The following is a 6000-nucleotide window of genomic DNA, read 5'->3' as shown; positions in this document are numbered from 1 at the left end:
GCAGCGATGGCATATATTTTGGAGGACATCTATTTTCCTTAGCGAGTGCGTGTTTGTGTGTGTGCTGATGTGTGTGTGTGGCAACAAGCTATGCGAATGGGGTTTGATAATGAGAAATTCTTATCAACCTTCAACAGCCTGTCAGCTTGCTGCTATTAGCTGTTAACCCAACAAAGTTACAGGTAGGCCAAGAGTGCTCTAATTGATTCCAAACATACCCGTTTGTCTTCCCAGAAGGCGCGCAATCAGCAGACGGATTTAGTTGATTGGGATTATGGGTAAGTCATTTGTGCTGGAAGTAAGTGGGCATTTTTAGCAGAGCTATTAATGTTGCGAAATTAGTTTTCTAATACCTGAGGTGGAGTTGCTTTTTGAATGTAAATGATTGTTTATGTCAATTGTTTGTGAATGAGAGAAAGGAGTGCTGAAAGAGGAGGAAGGAAACGGGACCAAGCATACTTGTATATGTTGAGTTGTTTCCATCAGTGTAATAATCCTTGCTGAGGGGGCTTTCAATATAACCGAGTGGCTTTTTCTGTAGAGAGACCCATTTAAGTATAATGGTAACAAGAACCTTGACAATTAGTTAGACAGGGGAGGCCATGCAGGGGCAGAGGGGCAGCGGGGCAGCGTTCAGAGTGACAACGTGAATAGACACCAGAGGGAGAACAGAAGGGCAGCAGACTGAGGAGAGGAGGCACAACCTGATCCACAACTTTGTTTCTACCAAAACAATTAATCACCTTTCATCCCACTGCGTTTCTTGTAATTGGTGCTCAAGAGGAAGCGGATGAAGGCCATATTTCACTAATCAGACTGGTTTTATCACATAAGGACGCTGAGATGTGGCTGATAGGACTTCAGTCATGCTATGAGCTTTTCACAAGACTTGCATCAGAAACAGGAAAGTGAATTATGTTGCTTTAGCAGCACATGACTTCATCAGATTTGACAGTCAACATTGAACAGTTGTAAAAGCTTGTGCAATAATGTTGAAATGGGAAATTACATAAACATAATATATGTAAGGGAACATTTGTTGAACTGAAAACATCATAACATCAGAGCAAAGATATTTGCGTACATGTTATATTCTACATCACAAAGTCAAAACAAAGCAACAGATTTTTTTGGTCAAAACTGAGTTAAGACTGGACTTTTAGCACTGATTTAGCTATAATGTGAATATTTTTGCGCTACAAAAGTGTATAATTTCTTTAAAAAGCATCTCAAATTACAAAAAGACGTAAAAATATCGTAAAAGATGGCATTAAGCTCAGACAAGACCAGCTGAGAAAACAGAGCTTGTAAGCGAAAGGTGAGGATAGTCACCACTAACCTTATTTAGGGCTAACTAAGCTTGTAAGAATGTAGCCAATGCAGCTGAAATTAAATCAGTGTTGGAGATATTTCATATTATTTCAATTATTTTTGGATACACCTGCTAGAACAAGCCAATTGAATATGTTCTCAATCCTAGTAGTGGCCTGTTGATCATTGGTGCTTGGGGTCTGCGGTATAACCGGTCCAGAAACTACCTTTAACTCCTAGGGGACGAACCTGTAACTGGACATCAGCACCAATCTCATCTCTTTGTCTGCTAGTTGGTGCTGTCTGTTTCAAAGCCCTCAATGTGAGATGTTAAAGTCAGTAAATGTGTGTTTCTGAATAGAAAAGGTGAGCTGTGCCCCCTCTTGTAGCCCTGACCTAAGCACCCTCATGTGAATCCAGGTGTTGCGTTGCCATCAATGCCCGCCGGAGCTGAAGCTGAAAAAATTGATTCAAGACTGAATACCAAGTTAACACTTTCCAATTGCACTCAAACGTCAGATGTCAGTGGATGTTAGTGGGTTTTTGACTTGTTTGGAAAGGGATTTAGATGCCAAAGTAATTCTAAGTAAAAGCACCTGTCCTTCCAGTTGATCTTTTCAGTTGTCAGGTCATTAGAGCAGGTTGTCTCTTCAGTTCAGCTTCCTTGCTATTCATTTGTTCATCTTCTCAGTCTTCTTTTTATGTATTTTTGTCCTGTAAATTTCTTTAGGTTCTTGTAATCTTCCCTGTGTTTTTTAAATTTTTTTCTGAACATTGCCTCTTGTCAGCCTCATGCCTGTTTTGTCCACTTTGCTGAATGCTTCTCTGTATGACCTCTGCCAGTGAGTTAAGATTTGAACATGACTTTTACCTGCTTCTGGTATTCTGCCTTCGGTTCTTCTCTCCTCTGACTCACCCTACCTTATCAGTTGGTTTTGGTACCTAAACTTAATTAAAGAGCAATTTAAAATTAAGATATTGTGTCAAAATAAAAACATATCATTTCTCCTGGTTGGGATATGGATCTGCATTTCCTTGATGAAAGTTGAGCGTTTTTCCACCAACAATTTATCCTCTTAGTATTCTCTTATATACTCTGACATTTCTTAGCTAGTTTACTCTTACATGTAATTTTTTTCCTTACATGATGATCATCTAATCTTGCTATGCCATTACAATCTTTCTGTAACAAACCTTTTCTTTTCCCAACATCTCTGTCTCTTTGGTTGGGGTCACTGCTGCCAGTACAGTAACTGTTATGTAAATCCAGTGCTCTGTTTGTCACAGACATGTTGATCATGGCATAATGTGGTAGCACTTTCAGGTTGGACAAAGGCTACTCATTCTGTTGCTAATCATGTGTGTTTTTTTTCAAGGAAGACCTTATTAGATTGGATACCAGCTGCCACAGAGGATTGAGACTGTGACAGTGAAACATGTATATGAGATTTTCAGGCAGATGTCAGACAGACAGAAGGGTTCCTTAAGAGGACATACAACTTTAACAGGATTGGAAATGGTAACGACCAGCTGTAAGTGGTAAGAGCTAGCAGGGGATGAGAGTCAAAAGGGAGACTACGGAGGGGTGGCAATGCAAGAAGTGTTTTCTTTTAGCCGCAGAGTTGACCAAGAAGACATTTTTGCTTGCTGCAGCAACTTGGGGAAATGGATAAGAAGGATGAAATAGATGCGAAAGAAAAGGACGGAGCTTTGGGATTGAATGAAGCTGTTTAAACATGTCATCAAACGCTGGAGGCACAGCAGGGGGCCTCGGGATACACCCGTCTGAGAGATGGGTGGTGTGGATGTGTGTATAGTTTTGTATTGGCCTAATAAACCATCCATCTGCAGGGAGAGGGAAGCAGTGGATGTGAGTAGTGGGGGTGTACCCACTCTTGACTAGTGTTCTATTTGCTCCATATTTGCACCCATTTCAAATGCACAGACCGACAGGCGCACAGTCCTGCCCAGAGGTTCTTTGATGCTTGTCGATAACGCTGCGTGATGATGTCATACGGCAGAGAGCAAGGGAGGGAGGCATGATCAAAGGAGAGAGGGAGGGATGAAGACGCAGGAGAGGATATCCAAGACAACAACGGGACAAAGATGGCGACTGCTTCTGCAATGGGACGTCCACTGGCGTCAACACCTCCGAGTGACCAGGAGAAACCCAGGTCACACAGCAAGTGTGTTCCCTTCCCTTATTCTAACAGGATGACCACCAGTATTATACATTTGAACCTCCACGCCAACCTCAGCCTTCTCAACCGCCAGGCTAACACGGTAAGCTCTCCGTCTACCTTTGCCTTTCCTCCGCTGCCGTTAAACCTCCAAAGCCTCAACACCCCGATGTCTAGTTACCATCACTCCATCCGAAGTATTTTTTCATGAGTTGCCATTCTTTTTGATATCACATTTTCTACCCATTTTCCTTCCTTTTCTTAGCCCTTTCATCATGGTCTTTTGCCTGTTAATATAGGCCTCTCTTTGCCATCAAAGGCAGCACATCAATTGCCTTGACTCCCAAGTGTATGTGTGAGGGTGAAAGGGAGAAAGGGAGAGAGGAGAGAAAAGAAAACACCATGTACCAAAGATCAAGGCAAGCTTTCATGCCTGTTTTGGCCTTATTTGGGTTTTGCTTGCAATCATCTTTCCAGCGCCTTTCTCCACCTCTTCCATGCGCTACAGATGCTCTCCGAACCCACTGACGAGTCCATCGAATCCTCCAAATTCCGCACTCGTTGAAAAGATGAAATTAGACGCTTTTATGGGGAAATTGAAGCAAAGACATTTTTTTCTTTGAGAATATTCTGTAGCTTGCTGGCTCCCGGGCCAGAGCTCTGCCCCAGTGATGACAATACGTGAAACAATATTTGAATAAGCAGCAGGAGGGCAGCCAGCTAATCCACTGTGGCTAATCCAGTATTGGTGCAGGCCATATTGGTAGCTGGAGTATTCAGCCCCATCACAATACACATCAGCAGGACGCCATGGCAGATATACTGACACTCTTACTACAGGCATGGCTGGGAAAGGCCAACAGATGGATGGATGGATAGATGGATGGATAAATAAGAAATAGATGGATGGATGAAATAACTAATAATATACCTGCCTATTTTTTTCTATTATCTTAGTGTGCTTATGTAATTAAATTGGAGCAGACAACAAAAAAAGACAAGAGACTCTGGTAAGGGCGAGATACTTGAGGTTCAACTCACAACGTCATCCGCAGCTTTATGATAATGTTTATGTCTAATCTCAAAGTAAAGCTCAACATTAATCCACCCGAAGTGCTGATAACACCCTAATCAAAACATATTGACCATATAGGCTCCACTGTACAAGTGTTATTCTCCTTTTGAGTTTTTTTTTTTGTTTATTTTGTAATTAAACAAAATACATGTCTCCAATTAATATTCTTAAAGAGTTGGGAGTCTGTTTGTATTTCAAGACGTTTATAATGAAGATTTCACTCTCACTGTGAGGATCTAAATGGGTCATTGTGCTGGGAGGCCCCCAAGAGATAAGCCTGTTTCTGACAGGCCTCCGTACAGGCGCCGAAATCTGCTGTGGCAGCTGGAACAAAGGGCCCCCCTGAGCTGGACCAGTTCACTGACAAAAAGCCCCGTCTCAGTAGTCCAGGGGGCTGCCTCGGTTTAAGAGTTAATAAAGTACTCTTATCTCCTCTGGAATAGTTTAATTTCATCACATAACTGACATAATTTAAAGGGTGGTTGGATGGTGGAAGCAACATCATCAATCATTCATTGTAGCAGTGGCAGAGTACACATGACGCCATCACGCCGTGGAATAAAGCAGAAAAGTGAAACTATTCAGTCGTAGCAGATCTTTTTTATCATCATTACAATATTGATTTAATTTGGCACAATTTTTTTTAATCTTTGAACGTACAGTGATATATTCAGATGGAATCTGTGTGACTTGCGGATTGATCATCCCCCATGTAACTTCTTTTTTTTTTACTCCCAATTTAAATTATTGCTGAGGGACGATTTCCTCACCTGAATAGGAGTTCAGAGGGTGGCTGTGATTTGCAATATCAGGTTAACGTCACTTCCAAAATAATCCACAATAGACTTGGAGCACACATCATTTTGATAATATACTGTTAATACTGTATATTTCAGATAACTTATACATTTTCTTTTATTCTTATTTTATATATTTTATTCATTTTTATTCATATTTCATATTTAATTTTAATTATCTTTTTATTGGTAGCAGGACGAGGAAGAATTTCACTGCGCATTGTACTGTGAATGATTGTGTATGTGACAAATAAAACTCTCTTGAATCTTGAAATCTTGACATGTCAAAGCAGTAATAGCTCAGTTGTCAAAAAGGAATAAATAATGGCTAAATACTATGCGTATATTTTACTTTGAGCTCCAGAGTTGTGCACTCTGCTCTTTCCTTACTATGCTAAGGTACAAAAGACCCACGGCTTAGTATAAGCAATTAAAATCGTCAGCATCCCCGTGTGGCACAATCGTGTGACATTTAACAAATATGTGTTGTCTCATAGTCATAATGCCATATATTGTCGTATGTCCAAGTCCTGATGTCAAAGTACATTTTCACAAAAATAATTAGCAAATATGCCCAGTTTGTCCATGTCCAAACTCTTATCAATTATGCACACCGATGCTGCTCATCATTTGCTCA

This window comes from Odontesthes bonariensis, chromosome 4, assembly GCF_027942865.1.
Source record: "Odontesthes bonariensis isolate fOdoBon6 chromosome 4, fOdoBon6.hap1, whole genome shotgun sequence".
In the NCBI taxonomy this organism is placed as follows: domain Eukaryota; kingdom Metazoa; phylum Chordata; class Actinopteri; order Atheriniformes; family Atherinopsidae; genus Odontesthes; species Odontesthes bonariensis.
The sequence above is the reverse complement of the archived record's forward strand: the minus strand, read 5'-3'. Positions refer to the sequence as shown.